This window comes from Perognathus longimembris, chromosome 25 (genome assembly GCF_023159225.1).
Source record: "Perognathus longimembris pacificus isolate PPM17 chromosome 25, ASM2315922v1, whole genome shotgun sequence".
NCBI classification, from domain to species: Eukaryota; Metazoa; Chordata; class Mammalia; order Rodentia; family Heteromyidae; genus Perognathus; species Perognathus longimembris.
The window spans coordinates 20619606-20647560 of NC_063185.1; positions in this window are offsets into that span (position 1 = coordinate 20619606).

A 27955-nucleotide genomic window follows, 5' to 3' on the forward strand; every position below is an offset into this window, starting at 1 on the left:
ATGTAATAAAGTATCGCATTTTACTTAAGAATATTTACAAAGCATCCTTAAAAGTCTTTATCCACCAAGTAATACTAGGTAAATGAAAAACCATAATTAAAGAATTTTGTTACTCACTATCACTGTCTCCAAATACACGTATCACTTGCTATTTCCTCTCAGATTTTATACACATCCCACGACTATTATATTTTCCTGTGAATAGCACTGTCATGTATACCAAAAAGAACCCAGTTAGTTTTGCATTTCAAATAAATAACATAGTTTCACTACATGTATGTCTCAAATGTTACATGCAATAGTCACACTAAATCAATTGTCCATCATTTATATGTAATTCTTGTTTAATTACATTTTCTGTGTCCTCATTTGCCAGAGCCCTAAGCCTACTATAATACCCAGTACTTGCCATCTCAGGAGGGTTAGTAATAGTTTTTTAGAATGTCCTATATAAAGTAGAGACCTGATTAATTATTCAAAGATTTTTAAGCAGTGAGGCATTTGAAATATTCAGTATAATCACTTTGAAGCTTAATTATATATACAGCTATGTATGTTTTTTCTGAAATTATATATTTTTTCAGAAGCAATAGTTGTTTTAAAAGCATGAACACTGGTCGTTTAGTATGAGAATGTATATTTCTTAAGTACTGATTTATTTTTATGAAGTAATTGTGTGAAGGTGTTTCAGTTCCAGAAGTCAGGTTATAGAGGCAAAGGTCTGAATTAGCAGTGTGCAGCCCAAACTCCAGTATCACCACACAGACTTTTTAGACCGGTCCCAACTTTGCCTCATCAGATTAGGTTCTAGTTCCTTTCTGCTAGCGTTCTATTTTATTGGTATATTTATTTTGTTATATTTTAAGCTGTGGAGCGGTTTCAATTTACCATGTCAACTTATGAATGCAAGGCATCCTGATACCTGTCACACCTTCTACCATTCTGCCCCCATCGACCCAAACCATACACCCCCTTCCCTCAAGCTACCTTGTCCCATTTCCAAATACATACATCGAATCTTGTGACCACTGTTGCTCCATTCTTCGCGACCATTTTAAAAGTCAAAACCAAACCTTTAACTCATTAGACTATGTCCTTTTTATACTGTTTATCCTACTGTGCTTATCTTCTCAATGAATGATATACCTTGAAAAAAACCAAATATTGCCCCTTTCCAGTGAATCAGACTCAGAAAATGAAGCCGTGGCAAGACAGCAGCTACACCCTGGGGCTGCAATCATTCTGAAATGGCAGAAGGTAACTATGCAGCCCAAACTCTTAACTGTCTCTAACTGCTTGTTAGGTCAAGACCAAAAATAAACAGAAATCACAGATGTTCAAGTGAAGCCTTTTCCAACTTATGGTGCCTTTGGGAAAATATGTATTTTTTTTCTAGGCCATAGAAAGTAGTTGAAATCACTAAAGTAGATGATACTGTCATTATAACAATTTCTTCTAGAAAACTAGGGAAAACTTTTGGGCCTGTTATCTTCACTTTTCTCAGGTGATAAACTTCAAATATTTTATCTTCCCTTTAATTGAATTTCAGGAATAAAATGAAGAACTGAAAATGGCGGTTTTTTAAAGTTTCACATAACTTGTAGATATCTATAGTTAATGAACTATGTTGAAAATATATTTTCTGTGCACTAATTTTTGGCCTTTTCTTATTCTGAAACTGTTGAATTGGCTATTCAGTATCTGAAGCCTTAAAAGTCAAATTTACTTCAAATTATTTCCAAATACATTCATTTTTTGTCAAATGTTATACTATTATGCGGGTCATATATAATATAAGCCAAATTGTCAGTATGAAATAATGAATTGAAACTCTTGTACATTGTTTCTATTTTGTATCTACTTCTACTAGCTTTTCTGGTGTTATTTGTGAAAGTAAATTTTCATCATTGGCTAGAAGGTTCCTGGAACTTTAACCCAGTGTCCTTGTCCTTCTCTCGGTATATAAGATCTTAAACAAAGTAGGACAAATAATTCCTCTAACTTGGAATGAGTCCAACAGAGACATGCAGAAACAAAATCTCTTAATCCTGCCTTCCCAAATCCTCACACCTTTCCATCTTCCTGTTGGAGGCCAATTCTATCAACTTTTTCTTTTATTTGATGAGCTATTTGACATATTCCAGCACAACTATTTAATCGAGTGGAAGAAAGTTTAGTTGCTTGAAACTAAAAACCTTTAAAACACATACTATGCATTCATTTAAACTTAGGAGGAATAAATAAGAAGCAGATAATAAACAGTATGAGCTGGCTAACATGACAATTCGAGGATGCTCAGGACAGTTTTCTTCTGAGGCCTCATTTTAGGTATAGAGATGATGGCTGTATTTTTCCAATGTCTCCACATGGTCTTCCTTCTGTGTGTGTTTGTGTCCTAATTTTCTTCTCTTATATGAATACCAGTTATGTTGGATTAAAGCCTATTTTAATGACCTCATTTTAACATAATGATCTCATTAGAGATCATGTCTTCAAATATAAAGGCTTCAAAATATAAATTCAGAGGGGAAGAAACACAGAGGTAAAAGAAGCTTATGCTGCCGCATAACCACATTACTGGAGACCTCGAGAAAGAGTCAGAAAATTCGCCATGAGGAAAGTGGTAGACAAAGGTTGAGGTGTAAGAGGACAGTACAACCTGAAATCTACACAGAAACAGAGTGATATTTGATATTGCTAACAAACCTAGTAATGCATTATTTGTAAGAAGGACTTGAGAATGTCTTCATATAAGTAATATGCACATTCCTAGATATGTAATAAAAATTAATAGCTCCAAAACTCTCATTGCTTGGCAACTGACACACTGCGCACTCCCTCTGAAAGTTGCAAGGTGAAGATGCTACATTTACACTTACTGTGATGCCCACCCTGTGGGATTTTTCTCTAATTACTCTGAAATACTTTTAAATGTGACCCTCAGTCGACAGTCATTTCACATCGCAATTCAATGTTGTAAAACCAAATTAGAAGTTTAATGAGACAATGTTTGCTTTATCTATATGTGATGTATTCTTCTCCCTTGTCTTTGATGGAATTCTAATTTATTTTCTTAAAACTTACCATTAGAACTTAAATTGGCTTCATAAAACAGTAATAGGTCACAATCTGCAGTTTGAGAAATACAACAAAAGAGCAGAAATTGTACAATTATATGTTATATTGCAAACTGTCCATTTCTTATGCTTATGTATAAGACTCTTCTGTCCCCTGCAGTACCCTGAATAAGGACAGGTGTAAGAAAATGAGATAGAAGCTGTATTCCTGCTAAGTAATCCTCTCAAACAAACCCTGATAGAATCCACAGGACAACATTCCCTGGGATCTGCTTGCAAGTTCTGGAATCAGGATTGTCTAATAGCACTTTGGGGGCTGGGGATATGGCCTAGTGGTCTAGTGTTTGCATCACATACATGAGGCCCTGGGTTCAATTCCCCAGCACCACATATATAGAAAATGGCCAGAAGTGGCGCTGTTGCTCAAATGGCAGAGTGCTAGCCTTGAGCAAAAAGAAGCCAGGGACAGTGCTCAGGCCCTGAGTCCAAGCCCCAGGACTGGCAAAAAAAAAAAAAAAAAAAAAAAAAATCAGTCATGTGGCTGGTGGATGGATGGAATAGAACATAGATCATGGGGACGTAAAGTTTTAAATGTAACTGATTGTGAATTTAATTAATTTTGAACTGAATTAATTATGTAGTGCTTAGTGGTTCCTATACTCTAAGAAGGCACAGTTTCAGGGATGCATCCAACTAATATGCTAACGGCAGGTAATTTCTTGTCAATCTCCAAACACAGAATTACAAAGGAAATACCTTATTTTTCCTGTTCTCCAATGCACATCCTTGAAATACTGGTATATGTTTATTTTAAATGGCAATACTCATGCTGGGGTGTGTGTGTGTATTTGTGTGATTGTGTGTGTGTATGTGTGTAAGTCGATGGTATATGGTAAATTTTATTTTTTTCTTTCATTTGTAGATATGAGTGGGAAATGTTAAAAGAAATAAAGTGTGAGATTAAAATATATCCTATAAGTCTTCAGAACTTTGGAAGAAAAATCTCAAACCAAATGAGTGACATAGATTTAAACTGGCATAAAAAGAGACAGAAGGGGTAAGTAGCTGAGATGAGGAAACAAAGCGCATGAATGGTCTTCATGTGTAGAGGTCTCAGACTCAGAGCAGAAGGGTAAAAAACCCATGGAAGTTGCTCACTTTGCATGTGTATGTAATCATTGTAAAACACAGCTTATTTGATCACTGAAACATACCCTTTTCTGATGTAGAACTTGACACAAGAAGTTTAAGCAGCTACCCCAAAGTCACATTAGTTCCTGAAGTGAGAATCTGGAATTCCAGCTCTGTGGCAGTGTTCTCCTCGTAATCCAGACCCTGCAGACACGTGACAACTTTGCCTTCCTAACAAAATTTAACAGACAAACGACCAACAGAAAAACGCACCTGGGTTCAACGGACTGCTCGAGTTACTCACTAGACCAATACCGATGTTTTCTCCTCCTACTATTGTAGTGAGAACTGAGATTGAGCTTTACAATTTTACTCTCATGCTCATATTATCTTAGACTCATATCTGCAACCATGAGTGAGAAGGTTAAGTCCCTTAGAAGGATTATGTGTCATGTACCTTCAACATCCTGACGCAGCGGTGCAGGCTGCTCATTTGATCTTATTCCCATCATGTTGCATTAGAAGCCAACCAGTGTTCGCAAAGTGTATCTGAAGTTCACCAATGTCTTCTGAAAGAAAAAAAAAAATCATTCCATGTCAACATGTGCCTTGAGAGTCACGTGACACATTTTCAAATAATGTAATGGATATGTTCTAATGAGTCTCTATGAAGCCAAGACGAAGAAAAGCTTAATTATAGATAAATATGAATAGCTACTTGCCACAAGTAGAGCATATCCTTGGTTAAGAAGCAATTGAAGCTCAAGGAAGAATAGTAATTAATGTTTATGGGAAACTCAACAAAATCAATTCCTTTCCTACAGTTAGTCTCCCAGGAAGAGTCTGGCTTCAACTCACTATTGATGGATAGGCTTTCTGAACTTGAAAAAACTGCACTGTGATTATTTGGGCTGTTAAAACTTGAAATGTGTCCCTAGGGATCAACTGTACAATCATCATTTGCCCGTGAGGGATACTATTTGATCTTGATTCAACATCACAGGTCTGTAGAGCCTGCAGTGAGAAAAAGCCTGTATGTGACAGAAACACTCAGGAAGTCATTGCAGGTTTTGCAATAAGCCTAGAGAAAAGTTGCCCCTTGTGACGTAGGAGCTGCTCTCTTGTGCCTTAGTAGCTCTAGTGCCATTCCCCCATTATGTCCACGTTCTGAGCCATGACCTCTCATTGGGACATCTTGAATACACAAAAGACCTCATGCTGAATGAGTGATTTCAATGTCCAAAGGAGCTTTCGCATGAACTGTCTGAGTGCTCAACCTCTCTTGCACTGAAGGTGAAGTAGGAAGAGGAGTTTGTAAGTCCAAGTTTTCCCCTACTGTGGCTATGGTATGCACTGGAGGGGTTCTTGGCGTTCTCCACATTCCAGGTTATTTGTCAGCCTGAGTTTGTGTGGAAGTTATTCAGGACGGTTCTCATTTTGGGAGACTAGTTTGGCATTTTCAGTAGAAACCTATTATGGCATGGCCAAAGGCTCTGTACCTTAGCCTTCAATTTTTCACGAGTGCTGCTTGAGTCATAATTAAAGTCAGCTGTAAAATGCCACATAAATTGGTCAAACTGTGATCCATTAGGCTTAGGTTCCAAGAAAAATATATTTTTGGCTTATAATATGTAGGTCATTAAAAAAATGGAAAAGAATGAAAAAAGGTTGTGACTGTAACTCATTTATATTTTATAGAACCAATGTTTTAGCACTTACATTTTATACAACTTTTAATTAAATCATGCATACAGTTTTATGTAACTATTAATAAGTAAAAGTATTTATGCAGAATTACCATGCTTCTTCAATGTTATGATGCCCATACTTTCAAACTTTTACTGAGATAGGTTTATGAAGGTAACTTTGTATTTGTATATAAAGAATATTGCCCTGAATGACCTTTTTTATTTTTATTTATTTATTTTTTTACAGTCTTGGGGCCTGAACTCAGGGTATAGGGCACTGTCCCTGGCTTCTTTTTGCTCAAGGCGAACACTCTACCACTTGAGCCACAGCGCCACTTCCGCCTTTTTTTCTTTATGTGGTACTGAGGAATTGAATGCAGGGCTTTATGCATGCTTGGCAAGCACTCTACCACTAGGCCACATTCCCAGCCCCTTTTAAATTTTAGTCCCATTTGGGTGGCAGTCAACTCTACTTTCCATGACTAATCACAAGTAATCTAACCTTCTCTGTCTGGTTTATAGGGTACTTTATAGCCTTGCCCTTATTCAGCATGTTTTCAATTGTCACAACTCAAACAAAATAAAGAAGAAAGTAAAAAGAAGAACAGGCATACAAGGAGGAAAAGTAGAAAGTAAGAAGTAGGTGGATGATATTAGGTGCAACTGGATCCAGAAATTTAACTGTAATCATCTTGTTTATTTTCCCCATCCCCCAACTCTGTGGTTTGATAATAAACTGATGGTAAAACACAAAGCATACCACCATTTTGTGTTAGCTAAATTGCTGAAAGAATGGTTTAAAAGTAGCTGCATCTCTTAGAGGAACCATCAAGATCTCAACACGAGTATTAGTGACAAGAGCGCTGTGCCTAACATGAAAAAATATACTGCTACATTTCGGTAGTACATATTAATTTCTTGCTGATATAACTCCTTGTAGATGTGTCTACCCAGTAGATGCCGTTTGCTTCCTTAGTCTAAATTTCAATTTTATAGCTCCATTCTTTTTTTTTTTTGTCTCTCTAGTTCTCTATCTCATAGTTTGGAACCCTTGGTGTTGGACAATCAGATGAATTATGAAGAAATGTACAGACAGGGTACAAGTTACTGTCTTAATTTACATTTTTCAACTAAATGACTGAAACATATGAGAGCAGTTCTTACTCCTTTGGCAGGAATCAGTCACGTAGGCCCACTCAGATGCAAGAGGCTTGTGGGCAGTCAGTTACTTCCCAGCCCCAGCTACTTCTAGCACCACTATATGGAATATGTAAAAATGTTTGTATACAGCTAGTGATGTCTGTGTCACCATTACTGTATTAGATGTCACTCCAGGAAGTTGGTTTCTAAGATTAAAAATCCCTGATGCTATTGTCAATAGCACTGGCAGCCATATGAACAATTCAAGCATCCAATTGTTTTTTTGTCAGTGAGAAGGAACCAAAATGAAATAAAATGAGCCACAGAACCTCAAACCCACTGACCTGTTTTCTTTTTTTATTTCTGTCATCAGTTTATTACGGTTTAGATTATTTTCTATTTTAAAATTATGTGGAAGTGCAACCTCAGCTGGGATTGTATAATTGATAAAGGCTTTTATGATTTCTCTTATTATTTTTTAAAATATTTTAGAGCATTTAAAGTTAAGTAGGGATGCTTAAATTTATGCTGCTAGGTAGGAATTCTTAAGATGTGCTGGCAGGATTTGCATAGTAGTGTAACTACAAACAGAAAAAATACTGGATGTTTCAAAGGGATTAAAGAAAGAATTGTGAATACTTTATATGATAGAAAAAGATAAATTTTAAGATAGAAAGGTTTAAATGGGGTTAAAATTACATAATATGTATGTGTGTAAAATCACCAAAGCACCTTAGTAATATATATATACACATATATAATTTAATGTGTTTGTTAAAAATAAATTTAACATAACAAGATTATTTTATTTTTGCACAACACCTTGTAAAAAAATTTATGTTCAATTAATAAACGAATTTAAAAAAAGATTATTTTAGTGTCAAATCCAAAAGTGGCAGTAGTTAGCATACATAATCGCAATGTCTGAATGTATTAAGCTCTAGCTTGTCAAGTTGATGCTAATTAATGGCTTTTTAATTACTTCATACTATTTACTGTACTCACAAAACATGAGGAGAAAGGGTGAAACAATGCTTACTGGTGGGAGACACAGAAAGCAGGTGGCCATTACCACAATAGTGCTAAAAACCCTGGAAAATCAGGACAACGCATCAGCAGATGCTGCGTTTATGCTACTTCTTTCAGTTTTGGATAAATAACGGATCTAACCTCTCTAAAACAAGGTGCAAATGGAAGAGAACAGGGGCATGGGCAAAAAACTATGACCTGCTGTAGATAACCACTTCTCCTTAAAAACATTCACAGTAAAGTCAGTTTCATTCTAGTCAGTTATCTACAGCAATCTGAATCTACAAATGCATCTTACCAGGTTTATTACAAGTTGTTTGTCTAAAGTTTCTTTCAGCCAGCTTTTAAATATTGATTTCTATAACTTACTTTCTCCATGGATGGAAAATGTCTTCACTTGTCATCCCTATGTATTCAACAAAAACAATGTTTATTATTACATCTGTTTATTTGCTGAACTAATCAGTTGTTATTTGCCAAACTTCTAATAAAGTAAATAAGACACTCTGATAGTACTGGATGAATATAAAAATTCTGACCTCAAAAAAAAAAATGGCAACTAGTCAGGTACATGTTTTTTGTTCTAATTGCCTTTAGTATTTTTCCTTCATTTTTTGTTGTTTTGGCTACATGAAATCTCACAAATATTTTGCACACTTGACTGTATGCCAAATGAAGTGTTTTATACGCACATTATGGTAGGTATGGTAGATGAGCATAAAACAAGGCAAATACTAGTCGATTGTGTCTACTGGAAAAGAGGCAGGAAACAAGGAAAGGGCTGACTACGATTCTATGATCAAATGGCCCAAATGACTCACTGCCATTCTGTTAAAATACCAACACATTCAGATCTACTACCAAAAGGAGCCTGTGGGGTCAGCTCCTACAAAATTCCCCTACGTCTTTCTTACTCTCCTACCCAATCTTAAAAACACAGACCTGCACTTCCTATTTGAAAGTGTCAAGCTTACTCCTCTCCTGAACATTTTCATTTGTTGTTCCCTTGGCAAGGACTTCACTAAATTCATTATAGAATCTAATCAAATGTATCCCATAGAAAGCATATTCCCACCATTTTATTCAAAATAGGCTTTGTTGGCTTTTTGCCATGTTCTAAAAGTCTTTGAGGTTAAATCACATCCTGAAGTAATAAATCAAGCACCCCACCCCCATATACAAACAATTTTAAATTTCTCTTCTATGAAGAAAAGACAGATAGACTCTCCTATTTAGAACCATATCTATAGGTTTTTGTCAATCAGTGTTTCCATTTTCCCTCCCTCCCTTGCCTCTCCTCCTTTTTCCCTCCTTGCGCTCCTGGAATTAGCCTATGTGTGCAGTGTAAAAATGAGAGGGGAAGAGGTATCCTTTCCTTTTAGAACTTTCTAGCTGATCACCTGCCTGAATTTTCAACTCTATTCTGGCTATGACCTCTCTGAATGTCTAACAGGATGCACATAGTGGATAATTGACTTAAAAGCTCAAATGTGTCATTTAAGGAAGAAGTGTGTTCCCCTGGCTGACCAGTGCCATCATTTCAACATGTGTACTCATTTCTACCAACAATGAGAGCTTACCTATTCCCTTACATAATTGAAATGCATACTCCCTTTACTGAACATCTGCTTTGTTTTGAGGTGAATCAAACGTGTCTCCCTAACATTCACTACTTCTGTAGGCTCTCCATCTCCAACACAATTTTTTTATTTAAAGGCAAAAGCTTTTCTGTACCTTTTTTCATCCCTATCCCAAGGAATGAAATATTTTAATCGCTTCTATACATTTTTCTCTAGTTTCACTGCTAGGAACCATATCTCCTGCTTGGCTATTAATCTAAATTTTCTTTTGGCCACAGCCTTTCGTCTTGTCATTTAAATTTAACTTCAAAGGTAAATGAAATTATTCAAGTCCAATGGATCCTTACAATCTTTCCATCCATTTTATAGGTGATTTGCTTCCTAATCACCATTTAAAATAATGTATACATGCCTATTTTTATACTCATAATATTCATAGCTGCTATATGCAGTTGAATAAAAACCAGAAAGCCAAAATTACATCTGAAAATAATTGTAGCAAATTGGATGTTTATTCAAAGAAACATCTAATTGATGATCACTTGCTGGCAAGAATGGACAAGTTTCAAGTGACTGCAAAGGAGATTTAGCTTAGTGATAAAGAGGAAGTCTCCTTACATCACAATAAAGACTTTCTAAGGGCACCAGGAGTCCATCAAATATAAGTCTTCCAAATTTGAGGTCGAAATTTCACTTATTCATTGCAATATTATTGACTGTAAGCCCAAAATTACTTATTTCCAATAAAAGAAGAGAGAATGTAGGTCCTGATCTGGGAACAAATATGAAAGAAAGCATTGCTAGGTCTCTTAGTCATTGGGGTGGGCTTTTTTCCATTTCTTTCTGAATCTTACTTGAATATTTCCATAGGCCAATGATGGAACCAGAAATTGGTGTGGTACTTTGGAAGGGAAATTTAGAATAAGAACAGTATGTTTAAGCATGTGATAGAAGCATTAATAGCTGAATCTCAGTACTTGAAGCAGACAAGGAGTTTTGGGCAAAGGACTGTTAGACGTGGCCCCAACATGTAAAGAAGGTTTATCTAAGACAGAAAGCAGGACATAACGACAATCTCTGAAGAAGTCTTCAATGAACTAGGTCTAACAAGTTATTTTCAGTGTTTCTGAATAACCTGTCCATTATCACATTGTACAGGAATAGTATTTGGTTGGCTTACAAAGGGAGACTATTTAGCTGATCTACCATGAATTACACATATATTATTTTCAACACACAGCAAAGACTTCTGATTGATTTTTTTCATCAGAGCATATTCCAAAAGGTGAATGGTTATTGCTAGTAAATCAACTGATAAATAAGTAGAGCAACCACACAGTTTTGTTATAAAAAATTAACTCTTAGCATTCCTTTTGATCAAGGTTTGCCTTCTAGGTTAAAACATGAGAATATAATCAGAAAAGCTTTCAGGACTTCTGACTGATAAATATTGCTATAAAAATCTATATTACGGGCTGGGAATGTGGCTTAGCCCTGGGTTTGATCCCTCAGCACCACTTAAACAGAAAAAGCAAGAAGTGGCGCTGTGGCTCAAGTGGTAGAGTATTAGCCTTGAGCAAAAGGAAGCCAAGGACAGTGCTCAGGCCCCAAGTTCAAGCCCCAGGACTGGCAAAAAAAAAAAAAATCATGAAATTAAAAATAAATTCCAGATGCCAATGACTTACACTTATATCTGCAGTGACTAAGGATTATGACATCTGTAGGATTATTGTTCAAGGCCAGGCTGGTTAGAAAAGTTTATAAGATTCCATCTTTACAAACAACTGGGGGGAAAAATCCCAGGCTAGATGTATGTCAAATGGTAAAGAACCAGCCTCACAAGGTGAGAACCTAGATGCAAACTCCAGTACTGAAAAAAGATTGGATAGTGATGAATGCTTAGTACAATTCTTACTTAACTGAAAATATATTATAAAAAGTTCCATATGAAGAATGTATTTTATTCATTCATTTGCTTGTTTTAGATTTCAGTTTTTGTGACAATATAAGTCTCACTGTGTAGCCCAGATTAGCTTGAATTCCCTGTACAGTATAGACTGGTCTCAAACTTGATCTCATTCTTGGGTACGTTGAAAATAGGAAGAAATGGAAGTTGATATTTTATTGCTTTTGTTTTCTTTTGCAAACCACAGTAATGTTTCCAAAAGAATGACCGAGAGGTTGTATGTATCAGAAACACAGGCGAATGTTGAGCCTGACTCTGTGGCCCCTTGTCTGCAGGCATGAAGTCAGGTTTGGAGCTGGAACGGCAATGTATTTGTAGAACACAAGTATCCCATGCAATTCCAGGGTGTGTGCTTGACACACTGCAGTGTTCCAGACACTGAGTCCAGTAATTAGTCCTCAGATTGCACAAGCTCCACCCAGGGAATGCAAACACAGTTTATAAAGGGTTTACACAGACGTGCATGGTTTGAAGAAAATCTATTTCCAGATGTGGTCTTCCTGGAAAATTCTACTATCTGTCAGTCTTCCATAACACATTCCTTAAAAAATTGTGTTTTTCACACTTTCTAAAGAAAGAGTAGTGTCTCTCCTGTAATAAATTTTACAACATTGCATTGCCCTTAGGTATAAATCATCCAGGCACTGAACAAAGGGACAATGCCAGAGTTCAGAGTTATTAAGAAAGAGACCCAAGAGAACAAGCAACATCAGTAAGCAGTGAAAAATGGTGAGGTTTTAGTCTCTCACAAAATTACAGCAAGGCTTCCTCTCCTAAGTGGAAGATACATGTGTCTCCCTGTATTGTCTACTAACTTTCTTTCTTCAGTGCTCTAGGCATTTGCATAGCTCAGTGTAAGTTTAATTTTCCTGAGAACTCTACAGAAAAAATCTTCAATGAGGAATAGTCTTGAAACATTCAATATGATTGTGATGCTTTGAAGAGTTGAGTTTTTACATCTTTACCATTATTTCTATTAAGCACAGGAGTACACACTGACAACAGTTCACTAATAAGGCTGGCAATAGACCTAAGTGGTAGAGCAGTTGCCTAGAATATACAGCCCCTGATTTGGCCCCTAGCACTGCAAATAAAAGAAGAAGAAAAAGGAAAAGAAAGAAAAGAAAAAGTAAAGGAAGGGAGGGAGAGAAGGAAAGCGGAAAAGAAGGAATGAGGGAAGAAGGGAAAGGGGCAAGAAGAAAATACACTCATGGAGTTACAACATTTCTTACTATTATAGTGTAATGTGCATGGACAATGCAGTGTGGATTTGAGATTAATCCTATTCTCGAGAACAGCTATGACTTCTACTTTGGGTTCAGTGAGGTCTCGAGAGATCACATTCCAATATCCTTTTAGAGAACAACCCCTGCCGTACTATGCAGATTCTGATGACAAGACTCCACTGACATCAAGGACATTCTGTTTTGCATTGACAGACAGTGACCACGAGTGAGCAACAGCACTGCGAGTAGAAACAGGGTGCTTCTCGTATGCCAGGGCTCATCATGGGCTAAAGGAATCGTGGCGATGTCTCGCTGGTGTCTGGAGCCCAGGAAACCCGGCTATCAGGAGATCCTGTCACCAAATGCCTTTCACCTTTGGCTGAGACATAGAAATCGTATCGTAGTACAGGATCTCACAAGAAAATACTTTATTTTCCTAGGTAACACGACTGCTATGTACCCTGGGATATATTAGCGGTTAAGGTGTGGGGCAGCCATGTCCTACATGCATAAAGAGCACAGAAGGCTGGCACTGGGGAAAAGAGAATGAAGGACAGATACAAAGGCAAGTACCAAATGGGGTGGTGGTAATAACAGAGAAAGACAGAGCAATGGAGAGGTCAGAACCTATACTAAGATGGAGAACTAGAGTGATCAAGAGACAGAGAGAAGCTTCAAAGTAGACAATGACTTTCATATCTAAATCCCCGTCATAATTGGATTATGGTTTCATTTCTTTGCCATGTGCTAATATTTATATTTTTCCCACAAATGTCCCTCATTTGTATATTACCACGAACAAATCTGAACAGGCACCTCGCACATGTGTCAAGTGATTCTATGCTTAAATAACTGCCAAATGACAAAAGGAAAGCATTTAAAACTATCAAGAAAGAATTTCTTGAAGTCGCACAGACTTTAATGCCCAAGCTGGCATTAAACAACTATCCTCAACTCTCAGCCTCTTGAGTAGCTAGGATTATCGGCATGAGCTATGGGCATTCAGCTCAAGGGAGAATTTTTTTTTTTAATTTCCAAACTACTTCTAGAACCCCAAATCAATCACTCCCACCTCATTAGCCCCATTAATTAGGATGGTGAAGTATCATCTATTCCAAAATTTGGAGAAAGGAAGGGGAACAACAAAATGGTAAAGCCAAGGACAAAGGGTGAACCAATACCACAGCTCTATTCACAAGACACCTCGTTGGAAATGAACTTTACAAGTTGGAGGGGAGAAGTCAGGGGGTGGGCAGGGAAAGTGGGAGAAAAAGGAGGGGGATACCAATGTTTGACAAGAAATTTACTCATTACCTTACTATTTAATTGTAACCCCTCTGTATATCACCTTGACAATAAAATTAAATTTAAAAAATAAATAAGGAAATGGATAAAGCAATTCAGGAGCAATCTAAAGACACACGCAAAACAAAACCAACACTATAGATCTAGATGAAAGGAAAGGATCTAAGCCATCACACAGAATAGTTTTGAAGTAACACTCACTGCTCAATACAGTCTGCTATTATTCTGATTCATATTCAACAGAGGATGACTTAAACTTTGGAATGTTTAAAAACTATACTTGTACTTCGTGGATGCTATCTCAGCAATTTAGCTACCTAATTATTTGCTTGTGTTCATTTTCAAGACAGGATTCTATGCTAAAAACACACCTTGTGAATCTCAAATCAAGTTGCCATAGTAACGGTCTGCTCTCAACCAACTCTGTACCCTTAGCTAACTTATTTGATAATCGTGGCTTTCTCACTAAAGCTGAGTGCTATTAAAGATTATTATGGATTTTTATGTGTATTATTGCATTATCTTTCACTTCTTGTCAAAAATTAATTTCATAGGCTACTTCTTAGGTTATCCATTTATAAAAACCTTGCACATTCTGTTCATTAGGAAAATGTTAAAAGACCTAAATTTTGGTTTGGCTGACATAAGCCATTTAATGCTTTAAATCTGTCTAGGCACTGTGAAGAAAATTTCTCTGGCGAACTTAAATGAATTTTGAGAATTAATGCATAAGAAAATGATGTAATGTTTATCATTTATCTCTATGCTCCTAGTGGGCACAGAATAAATACATGGATATCCTTAGAATCATCCAGAATAACTGAAATACTACTCCCACAGGTATTTGCTGCAGCTAAATGTGTTCTATTCCAAAGTAATATTCATGAAGCCACAACTATCCTTCTCCAAAGAACCACCTCGCCTACTATCCTTGACTGCAGATAACCCTCACTGACCCGCAGTCATGGAAAGACATCAAGCATCAAAGTAAACAGCCATAAGCAAACCTGACTTGAAACCTAATCTAACTTCTCCACCTACAGTATGAATGCTATACTATTTTCTGGATGTCCCAATGATAGTGGGATAAGCACTCCACTAAATGACTCCATGTGCAGGTCAGGGCTGCCACACGTTATAGACAACAACCATCAGGTTTAGAGAGGATAGAACCACTTACCTAAAGACAAACAAATATTAACCCTGTACACCCACGTGTGCTAAGTGTCTTCCAGTAGTGACAATATTTCTGACCATAGGAAGATCCAAAGTCAAATACACTTCCAATCCCTAAGCCAAGAGTGAGGTTAGAAGTTTACTCAGAACACAGATTTAATGAGGCACTCCTGACCAGGCCCTACTCTGTTCCTACTCTTGCCAATTCTTCCCATCCTGTTCTCTGCTCCAAGAGGATGAGCAGGATGGACCACACCAGAGTCCTTTCTCTTCTCCCTCCCCTGTGTTCTAGGCCTCTGCTCTAGATCTCAGCATGAAGTCAGAGAAAAGACGAAGACCTGCCTTCAAAGCAGCTTTAGGCTCTATGAGTTGCCTGTCTGTTTATCAGATGGCATCACATAAGGACCATAGATTAAAATGTTTTCCTTATACCTGGGTAGACAGAAGTGTTAACAAAATGACTTCATCCTACAGAGAATAAAATTTCTTAGATTCAGTTATTCATCTAGCAATTAAGTGTTTCCTGAAACTCTAAATGACTTTTCATTCTGCTTAACATAAATTTTCAAACTCCAAAGTGGTCTTCCTCAATCTGACTTTCTAGCTGACAGCTGAGACTCTTCATCACTTCCTGTCTGCCTTCAGTTGAAGACATACACTGGACTGCTTACTAGTCTCAGGAGTGTCAAACTTTCTTTGGATTCTGAACAGTTCTTCTGCCTGGAATTCTTCTTCCTAATGTGTATTCAGCTTAACAATTTCTACTGTCTTTATCAGCTTTTAGCATAGCTATGCTAATGAATAGAAAGATATTCTCAGAACGTATTTCTCAGAACATATCATTTAGCCATTTCTCAGAACATATCATTGAATAAATCAGTAAGTAAATATTACTAATTGCTAAGTATCTATGACTCAAAGACTAGAATATACAACTATCTTGATCAAAACTGGCGCAGAATCGAATAGATGTATAGTACAAAAATGGGTTGATTTCAATGACAGAAATTCTTGCTAGAATCACGGGAGAAAAGTAAGGACTTCACCTCATAACAAGTGGGTATGGTGCTCCCAGCTAGACTATGCATCTCTGCTGTTGAGTTAAAAAACCACTTCAAACATCAGCCTCAAATAAAGTCATTCCGAGATCATCAAGTTGCAGAAAAAACAAGACCGCGGGACATCACATAGACTATCAAGCAGCATTGTAACTTCTGTAACGGTTATTATTTTTTTACTCACAGTGCCAGTCTTTTGTAGTATACGTAAGGGATAAGCAATCACATAATGGTCCCCACTTTATGGCCAAATCTAGAACAAGATCCCGCTGCCTTGTATACTATTCAAAGGTAATATTAAACACTAAAACATTTAAAGAGGATTTTGTATTCACTTCTAACTCCTCTCGTTCTACTTCCCCACGGGGACAATCCTTCTCAATGCAATAAATGACATTCCTGCGGGCATGCTCTTGGTAGGGTCTGGAGACTGAGATGGCCGACAGGAACAGAGGACACTGTGATGTCTGTCAATCACCTGACAGGTTGTAGAAGAGCTATCCTTTTAAAGACTAGTCTAAAAATTCTAAATACTCTATTTCATCAGATTCCTCGCAGGGAAATGTTAGACTTTTGCTTCTTGATCAAAAGCCACATTGCCTGATTGACACAGAAACCATGTTCAAGTCCTTCAGGAGTCTGAAATTAATACCACGAGAAAGCTACTAAAATATATTCACATCCTGCATTAAACATAAGATTTTGCTTAGCATATTTTCAAGCATTTTTGTTATTTGACTTTTGAAATTACTTAGTGCCGAGAAACTCATTTCACTTACGGTTGGCTGAATTTTTAAGCAATTATTTCACAAGCCTAGAAAATCTTTCACTGTGAGAAATTGAACCTGCAAATTGCTTTCAAAATGTACTGAGAAATTTATACATATTAACCACGCAGCTAACAAGGTTGACACAATAATATGTTTATTTAAACATTTACAAATTTTTATTTCTTAAATACCAAGTCAGTGACTTTGTGTGTTTTTTCCAGATCTTTAATATTTCCTCAGCCTTTGGGAAGTACTTAGGTACCAGAGAGTGATCCAATGCCGGGTTTGATACTTATTGCTTTTTAGTATCTAGTTGATGGGACTAATTAGATATTTATTGAGCAATTCATTTATTTATACATAGAGCTATCGCAAATGTATTATAAAGGTGCAAGTGGAATAAAAGATTGTTTTTGTCGCACTGGGGTTTGAACTCAGGGTCTTACATTTACAAGACAGGTACTCTGTTGAGTCTTGTCTTCAGTTCTTTTCTGCAGTAGGTATTTTTCATATAGGGATTACTTCCTTTGTCATAATTTCTGAGAAGACACACACACACACAGCCCCACCCAATGACATGTAATTTCATTGTTTTTTATGCCTGGGCTGGCCCAAAAGCTAGAACCTACTAATCTCAGCCTCCTACATGCCTAGGATGATTGGCGTATGCCACTGCACTATGCTATTGTTTAGGAGGGGTCTTGAGCATATAGCTAAGCTGTCCTTGAACCATGATCCTCATGATCCCAGCCTCCCAAGAAGCTAGAAATTCAAGTGTGAACTACGGGTACAGAACTACAATTCATTGTTTTCCTTAAACAACTGAAGAGCAAATTGGCATCATGATGCCCAACCACTACTGGGTCCTTAGACAGTATTAACTACAAGGTAGGATGGACTCACATGGAACCTCATGTCAATGTGAATCTCAGGAAATTAACATGGATATATTGAGAATGCATAATGAGTCCTCACATTTATTCAAATGCTGCCTGTGTCCCAATAATGCTATAGTATCGCTAATGATTGGTACCATGGCTGCTACAAGGCAGGATATCAAATTTATTGTTTTAATGGGAAGAAAGATGAGACAGAGAGGATGGAGGGGAGGGGTGGGGGAGGAAGGAAAGGGACAGGGAGCGAAGGGAAGGAGAAGAGGTGTCATTTCCTAGAAAAGTCTGATGCTTGTGCATTCTGATATTAACTACCAGAAAAGTAGGCAAAGGTATGAGGTCTTCCTGAGTCTTTCTTGTGCCCAGCTTGGACACGGCTGGCTCTTGCAGCATGTGGACTATCATGTAGCTCACACAATGTTACAAGGTTTCCAAATCCAGTGGTTTTTCAGCATTCCTGGGTATTTATCCCTGTGCAGTAGTAAGGCAAAGAACATGGCTACTGGAGGAAAATGTGTTCTGGCCCCAGAAACAATTTAACTCTGTGACAACTATGCCAGGAGGTTTGGTCTACTCCTCACACTAGGAACAGCCTCTTCTAAATCCTCCACCTGAGACTGGAGCTGAGGAATGAATGCAACCATTTCCCAGAATTTCACAGCTGGGTCTGTCAGTTCCACTGAATGTCACTGGCTGAGAAAAATAAGTTTCCTGCTTTTCTTGCCTACAGTTGTTCTGCTCCATCTGTCTTCGGAACAGCTCTCCTGAGGCTTTGAAACTATCCATTTTCTGTACATGCCCAGTCCAAAGATCAATGGCAGAGCGGCTCTTCACATCAGTGGGCTGGCTATGGCCCAGGCTTCCACAGCTCATCTTTCTTTGTCTTCAAGGACTAGAAAGTCTTGTCTGGGATAGTAATGAGGTTGCTCCAAGGAGCCAGCTCCAATTCAAGGCCTCGCGCACCTCCACATCCTAGCTCTGGTGAGAACCCTTCCTGAAATTCAGCACTGCCTCTTCAGCTTCCTTCATAGACGATGACAGGCTCAGGGTCAGCATCACCTTTTAATAAGGGGAATCCATAAAGGGCTAATAAGATTCCTGCATAAAGCATCAAAGTCTTTGGATTGACCCTCCAAACCCTTTAAAAGTTACCTTTCACTGATAATTGATACTGCATCTCTAATCTCAGATTCACTGAGCGCAAGGCAAGAGAAGATGGCCCTTCAGTTCCCATGTCTGCCTTGGAACTGTGCTCACCCCGACTGCCTATTTGAAATAGTGATCAAGGCAATGCTTCGGAATTGTGAGCTACAGTATGCAATCCCTCCACAGAGAAGGTCTAATAACTTCCTCTGTCACTCAAGGAAAGAAAAATAAATCAATAGATCCCTTTTCTTGGCTCTCAAGGCCCTTCCCCACTGTCTACTCTCCCCCATTCTTCTCCAAACTCTTTTACAAAGCGTGACAAATTACACTTGCATTTTTGGATCTTTCCATTTACTTTCCTTTCTGAATGGGTCCTCCTTTTCCGGCCTATCAACATTTGTACTTTCTTCTTCAATTCCTTTGCTGCATATAATGCAGGTGTCTCCCTGATGGAGCACGTGTGGCCAGCGACTCCTTCTCCCTGTCACACTCCTGTCTGGTTGCACGCACATTTGCATTTTCCAGTCCTTTGCCCTGTTCCATTTTTGTTTTGGACACTGAACTCCACCTTATGTGTTACACATTTTCTTTTTATTCATACAGAATACCTTTTATTTAAAATGGAGAACCTTGGTACTGGAGACAGTGTCTTATTCATTTCTGTAGTTCTGTCTCTAGCATACATCACTCTGTGTGGCATATAATATGATCTGAATATAATTTTGTAGAATAAATGAGTAAGTGAATGTCAAATGTCATCACCTGCTGTGCATTTCTGTTTGCTTCCTACTTTCAGTGCATAATTCTCCTCCTCCTTTTCACTTCCTTAGTCTGACCTTTCCTTCCAGTTGAGTCCAAGTGCTGTCTTAGTATTATTTGGAAAGTAGGTTCTTGGAATTTCATGGCTCGTACAGTAAGAGTTTTGGATAGCAAATATATTGGGCAATTATGAAACACATTATATTTTCATAGAAGGAAAGTCTAACTTCACCAAACGTAAGTACATTATTTGGCTTCAGCATCTCCAATTGCTTCTTTGTCTCTAAAGTTGATAATAATTTATTGAATACGGAGAAGTAAAAGTTACTTTCACCTACATTTGTGATATCTTCTCCAACTAGTGCCTAAGATAAAATCAATCACCATGAATTCTGTTTCAGGAATTGATGAAATTTGTTTCTTTTCAAATATAAATAAGTTTGATCAATTAAGTCTCAACACATTTAAAAATCAAAAATCCTGGATTCTTAATAGCCTGGTATTATTTAGAATCCTATCAATCATGTTTGAAGGAAAAGGACCCAAATCACCAAAAGATTTACATAGAATGTGGAATTTCAAAACCTAAGGGAAGGGAAGATACTGGATAAGGCAAAGAAAACATGTCAGTCTCAAATATTTTGATTATCGGAGGCAAAAGTGCAGACAAAATCAACTATCACAGACTGAAAGCAAGAAGGCAGTATGGACAGGCAAACCTGCACTGCCTGTAAATAGAACAGTTGCCACCAAATGCTGTCCAACAATGGCCTAGACATGTAAGAGACATTTTAATTCTTTAAGATCAACCAAGAATCTATAGTTTCCTGTCAAAAATCCAATTTGAAATTTAGAAAGAAGAAGAGTAAGAAAAAGCAGTGATGTAAGTGACAGGGGATATAAGTGTGGGCCCAATGTACTAGCTACCTACCTGGTCCTGCCTACAAAGGATCCTATAAAAGTACTGTGGACATGCTGAATAAGAAATTTTCTATATAAGAATACTTTGTTACTAATGTAGCCAACCAGACAAAGGTACTTCCTAGGTTAACTTTTACCAAACAGTAATACAGGTCTTGCTATGACATTTTTGATTAAGAACAATCATTTGTCAGTGCAATAAGTTGCTAAGGGCAGTGGTGCAAAAAATGACTACAGGGCTGTGTAAGCCTGAGTTAAACCACGGCACCGAGTTTCTACACAACTGATCAAAACTGGCTTCTGTTAAAACTTCATAACTTTATCTTGTTACATATTGACAAAAAACAATACGATCTGAAAAAAATGCACCTTGGTGCAGGCTGCAGACACTTATCTCTGTTCATTTCTAGGACACAAAAGAAGATACAGTGCCTATTGTTTTTGCCTCGCATATGATTTAGTTTTTGAGTATTACATGATTCTTGCTTTATTGGGAATGACACTAAAAGTGGCTACTGTTCACAACAGCCATATTTTTCTTCTTAAAGTAGAAAACAAATTGTATAAGACATTGAAAGCAATTTGACCCACTTCAGAAGAACCACAAGAGACAAATCTCCAATGGGTACCATCTCTTTATATTACAGCAGGGAAGGGATTTATAAATTTATTTCCAACAAGAATCTTGTAAAATCTATCTCCATCAAAAGAATTTCCTATTAATCATTTGTGCTAGAAGATGGCCTATTTGAAGATTAATTGACTATGGAAAAGCCATGTGCCTGGGATCGAGGGAACTTTATGACAGTCAAAGTCATACACATTTTTTTCTCAATCTATTGCCAGATGATCTGTGTAAAGGTGATGATACCCGTGGAATCCATGATCGAGATTAGATGAATAACGTGGTAAATGTGTTGAGCTTTGCAGTATATCTCTTTCATGGAATATTTCTTTTTTTTTTTTTTTTTTTTTTGCCAGTCCTGGGCCTTGGACTCAGGGCCTGAGCACTGTCCCTGGCTACTTCCCGCTCAAGGCTAGCACTCTGCCACTTGAGCCACAGCGCCCCTTCTGGCCGTTTTCTGTATATGTGGTGCTGGGGAATCGAACCTAGGGCCTCGTGTATCCGAGGCAGGCACTCTTGCCACTAGGCCATATCCCCAGCCCTCATGGAATATTTCTTAATTTAAGGGAAGATGTTAATAATAGTCATCTGCTTCTTTTAAAGCACTAATGATTTGTAGGTAAGATAAACAGCAACATATTTGTGTTCATAAGAATAACAGTGAAAACATACACTTTCACAACCACAGGAATCACAAGAGGATGCTGCCCACAATCCTGTTTCCCTTGAAATTTTGCACTGCAATGCTTCTACTCGAATATCCATAAGTCTAGTAAGCACTGACATTTATAAGCCAATCGTTATTGTCCTATAAACTGTCAAAGATTGACATGTGAAATAGAGCCAGGAAAGGTTTAGCCAGGAGCCAAATCCAGCTTGCAAGGTTTGGCCTAAAAAGCAAAATCAAGTCTCATCAGAACAAAGAAACATTCTTCTACTTATGTAGGTGACTTCTTTCATGCTACAAGGGCAGAAAGTACCATCTTTAGAGCCTACAATATATTTCATTTTGCCTTCACAGAAAGCATTGCTCCTTCTTGGACTAGACTATTGTGCTTCAATTCAACATTCTCATTCATCAATAAATCCTATGGATCTTACTTCTGACATAAACCAACTAATCTTGATTTCACATTAAAAAAAAAATCAGCTCCACTACTAACATAATTTAGTTACTGGATATTTGTACATAAATGAATGCAATGAATGCAAGTAGAATATCCACAGTGTATTCTACTCCAATATTCATGACATGAATAGATACAGGTGTACAATGCACAATCCCTCTTTCTAAGAGTTCAAGAAAGTTGGGCAACCTCAGTGTTTTCATAGTCTGAAACTTAGCCTTAAGCAAAGTCTGGTATGAATTCTCACCTCTATGGTCCAGCTATGCATTCCACAAACACAGATGTTTATAAATTATGTGTTGTCATAACAAAGGTACTATTTCACACAAATTTAATCTAGACTTTAAGGTGGCTGCAATAACATGTGAAAGTTACTATATAATTAATTTTAAATGATAGTGCAATAGGATTATCTGCTATTAAGTCAGTAAATTAGTCTGTAGCATGGGAAGCTGAGATGGTAAATTTTGTCTAAGATGATTGCCTGAGTTTTATATTTTAGGTGATCGTGTGCCCAAAACAGGCCTTGTATATGCTCTCAACTCAGGACACACTGGGTATGACAGAGTGTGAGTAAATGGAACCTTCCCTCTACAGAAGAACATTCTGTCAGAATGCATTTATAGATGATGCAATCATTCATTTACAGAGTTTTAGTTATTTTTAAATGGCTTTATAGCAATTAGTTTAGATGCTATGGCGTATGCAGTCTGCCACTATTTGGCTTTGCAGGAAGAACATCAAAACAACTACCAATAATACTCAAATTAAGGTCAAGGCTGTATTCCCATAAAACAGTATCTACCCATGGACACAAAGTCAGATCTGACCTTCAAGTTGTATCTTACTGAATTATATGTTAGCATGTGAATGGCTAATCTACTTACAAGTCAGATCCTACTCTGTGGGTATCAAATTACAGTATTTCAATGTGCCCTATGTACATTCTCAGCCTTTGAGAATTACACAATTCTTCAGTTCATTTTTAATTAAAATATTTTTGGTGTTGGGCTCTCTAAATTACTTGTATGTTCTGTATATCAATCATTATTCAGTTAAGTAGTTTGCAATTACATTCCTTTAATCTATAGCGTATCTTTTATTCCTTTAGATAATTTCTTTTGCTGTGCAGAAGATTCTTAGTATTTTTTTGTTATCTGTGTCTCTGAGGTCCTATCTAAACATTCATTGGTGACAACATAATTTTAAATAATGCTGTCATGTTTGCTTACATTAGTTTGATAATCTCAGGATTTGCATTTAGGTCTTTTCTCCATTTTGATTGATTTTCATGTGATCAAGAAGCAGGTATCTGGCTACCTTCTTCTGCATGTATGTGTAAGTGCTCTCAGCACCATCTGTTCTTCACTATGTGTCAGTGTAGGTGTCAAAATGTAGTTTTCTGTGTGAAAGTGGATTAATTTCTGGGTTTTCTGTTCTGTTATGCTGGTCTCTGTGTCTGCATGTGTGCTAGTATCATGCCGTTTCATTACTACAGTCTTGTAGTATGGAATCCAGGATGGGGGTTACTCCAGCTCACTTTCTCCTTACCTCTTCTTCTTTTTTTGTTATCCTCTTCCTCTTCCTTTTGGGTGTTCTGGGTCTCTTGTGCTTCTGTGTGAGTTTTAGGATTGTTTTCTATTTAGTTGAAAAAAATGATGAAAGAAACTGCATTCAAGTTATAGATTCTTGTAAATAGCATGGTCATTTTAACTATTAATTTTTCTAATTCATATACCCACGGGGTATATTTCCATTTTTATGTCCTCTAGAGTTCCTTTCATCAGTGTTTTATAATTTGCATCTTCATTTTCTTGGGTTAATATAATCCTAATTATTTTAATTTTTCTAGCTATTATGCATGGAGTTATTTTAATGCCTTTTCAGTAAATTCATTACTAAAGTTTAAAATGTTAGTCTTTTGTGTACTGATTAGGTATCCTGCTACTTCACAGAATTCATTAATCTATTCTAAGAGCTTTTTGATGAAGTATTTAGGTTTTTCTACATATAAAATCTTGTCATTTTCAAACTAAGATAATTTGATTCATTCTTCCAAATCTGTATGCACATATTTCTCTTTTTCCTTGCCTAAGTACTCTTGATAACAGTTCGGTGTAATATTAAGCAAATGTGGTGGAACATCTTTTTCTTGTCCCCGAATTTGGAAGAAATACTCTGAGATTGTTCCCAGATAAGCAAGTTACAGAGAATGAATTTTTCATGTGCAGTATTTAGTATATTCTTATGTTCCAGTACTAGGTCTTGAACTCAGGGCTTGGGCGCTGTCTCTTAGCTTTCTTGCTCAAAGCTGATGCTCTATCATTTGAGCCATACATGGATGGCTAGCTCTGGAGAGATTAGTTGGAGATAACAATCTACTGTGATAAGCAGATCTCAGCCTCCTGAATAACTTTTACAGGCTTCAGCCACCAGTGCCCGGCTAGTATTTAGTATTTTGAGATATGTCAAGGTACCAAAAGTACACTAGTTGGAATCTTTATTTTGCTTGCTTTTCTTTTCTTTCAAGACTTTGAATATGTCATTCTATTTTCTTCAGGCCTTTAAGATTTCTGCTATGACAGGAAGGAACTTCCTGAATATAGTCCCAGGGGCACAACAAATAGGGGAGAGACTCGACAAATGGGACTACTACAAATTAAAAAGTTTCTGCACAGCTAAGGACATAGCCACCAAAATAGAAAGACAGCCAACCATATGGGAAAGGATCTTTACCAGCACAGCAACAGACAAAGGCCTGATATCCGTCATCTACAGAGAACTCAAAAAACTAAGCCCCTCCAAGCCCAATAAACCATTTAGGAAATGGGCAAAGGAGCTAAAGAGAGACTTCACAAGAGAAGAGATAAAAATGGCAAAGAAACATATGAGGAAATGTTCAACATCCCTGGTAGTAAAGGAAATGCAAATAAAAACAACCCTGAGATACCACCTCACTCCAGTTAGAATGGCCTATACTTTGAACTCAGGCAACAACAAATGCTGGAGGGGGTGCGGGGAAAGAGGAACCCTTCTCCATTGTTGGTGGGAGTGCAAATTAGTACAACCACTTTGGAGAACAGTATGGAGGTTTCTCAAAAAGCTCAATATAGACCTACCCTATGACCCAGCCATACCACTCCTAGGCATCTATCCCGAACAGCAGGTCCCAAGATATCAAAAAGACATTTGTACTTCCATGTTTATCGCGGCACAATTCACAATAGCCAAAATATGGAAACAACCCAGATGCCCCTCCACAGATGAATGGATTTAAAAAATATGGTACCTATACACAATGGAATACTACACAGCAATTAGGAATGGTGAAATAGTTATTCGCAGGGAAATGGTCAGAACTTGAACAAATAATGTTGAGCCAGACAAGCCTAGAACACAGAAAAGAAAGGGGCATGAGCTCCCTGATATATGACTGTTAAGATGGGGTGACAGAGAGACAGTAGAGACCAGGTCTGTGAAACCAAAAACTGCTTGTCAAATGGTATTTCCCACAGGATTGGGGCAGCGACCCAACATTATGTAACTAAAACCAAACAACTACTCAACATATAAAGGTCAAAAATTGACCTCTCAGTGGAATACAATAGCTCAAAAGCTACGTATGTACGTTCATATAAGACTACTGTCGACATATTGTCTAATGTCGACATTACATTTAAAGCCCTAGGCGAATTTTCTTTGACGTAGGCCACGTGGCTACTGTATATGTTCTTGGTACATTGGGTATTGTGTATATGTCTGCCTGACCTAGGGAAGGGAAAGAAATACAGGGTGTAAGATATCACAAGAAATGTACACACTGCCCTACTATGTAACTGTACCCTTTTTACACAATACCTTATCAAAAAATTTCTGTTTAATTAATAAATAAATTTTAAAAAAAGAGTTCTGCTATGAAATCTATTGTATGACTCAATTCTTTTTTCTTACTCTTCATAGGATTCTCTTTGTCCTATACTTTTGATACTTTGGACTTTGTCATTGTAAGGTTTATTTGGGTTCAGTCAGGTTGGGGTCATTTGAATTTCTTCTTTTAAGATTTGGAAAAATTTCCGCTTTCAATGTCAGTGTCTTTCCTCTTTTTTTCGCCCTCCAGAGTTCATATAATATGACCATAAGTCTCATGGTCTTTTTTTTTCATTTATTCGTATTTTCTGAGTTAATTCAAAAGTGCTGTCCTCAAATTCAGAAAGTAGTGTGTTATGGATTGTATAACTAACTTTATTGACTGAATTTTTTCTCTACAAGACTTTCTGGTTGATTCTTGTCCCTTTGATTCTTTTCTTTCTGTCACCTTAATGACTTTTTCATTCACATCCTTCATTTTTCCCAAACTATTGTGCTGAGTTTCCTTAGCCTCATTTTTGAATTCTTTCAAATATGTCATCGATTTCCTCCTAATTGGCAGCTGCTACTGGAAATTCATTATTTTACTTTGGAGGTGTGATTTTTACTTTCTTTATTCTTGCTTCCCCACAATAGTATCTGTGTATCTGACATGATTCCGCTTCTGATTTTCTGAAGTGGCTTTCACAAGGGGGATATTTTTCTCTTAGATGGGCTATAGAATATCATTTTGATAGCTGCTTTGGGTTTGTTTATACAAAAGCACACAAGTGCAGCTCTGTGACTTCATCTTTTATTGATGTCAGCAGTAATCTAGACTGAAGCAGTTCACGAGGAATGTGACAGTGAGCCTTCCTCACCTCCACAGAGCCAAGACCTGACAGAACGGACAACACTGTTTCACTGGAAAGGAATTCACCTCGAGCACAGAGCACAGAGCTGTAGCCAAGTGTGAGTGTGAAAGGAATTCTAACCATCCTCTCTTGAATGACATGCACAGCAACACCTGTGTAACCTATGCCTGGTCACTCGCACACATTCTGAGAGTTTTCAGACACCTCAGACTGAGTGATTCTGACTACCATTTGTTCCAGACCAAGGACTTTAAGGCCAGAAGCAAATGTCTGTTCAATTTCTTCTGATTAATGTCCCTCCACAGCATATCTGCCATTTCCAGAGGCTCCACATGCTAGTCTCCAAGGCAAACCTAGCCTGAACTGATCTGGAAAGGAAATGGGTCGTGTTAAATAAGCACTATTAGATTTTAAAGTACCTGAAATTCAGTAGTCCTCACTGCTGGAAATTAAATATTAGATTTCTGAAGCAGATCCACGAAATAAAAATTTCCCTCATTTCTTTTCTAAGTCTGGATTCATTAACTCAGTTAATGGCATCAATGTATTGATTTTATCAATAAGGTGCCTGATTCTATAACTGTCGCTTAGTACAATTAAGCAAATGTGGCCAAATT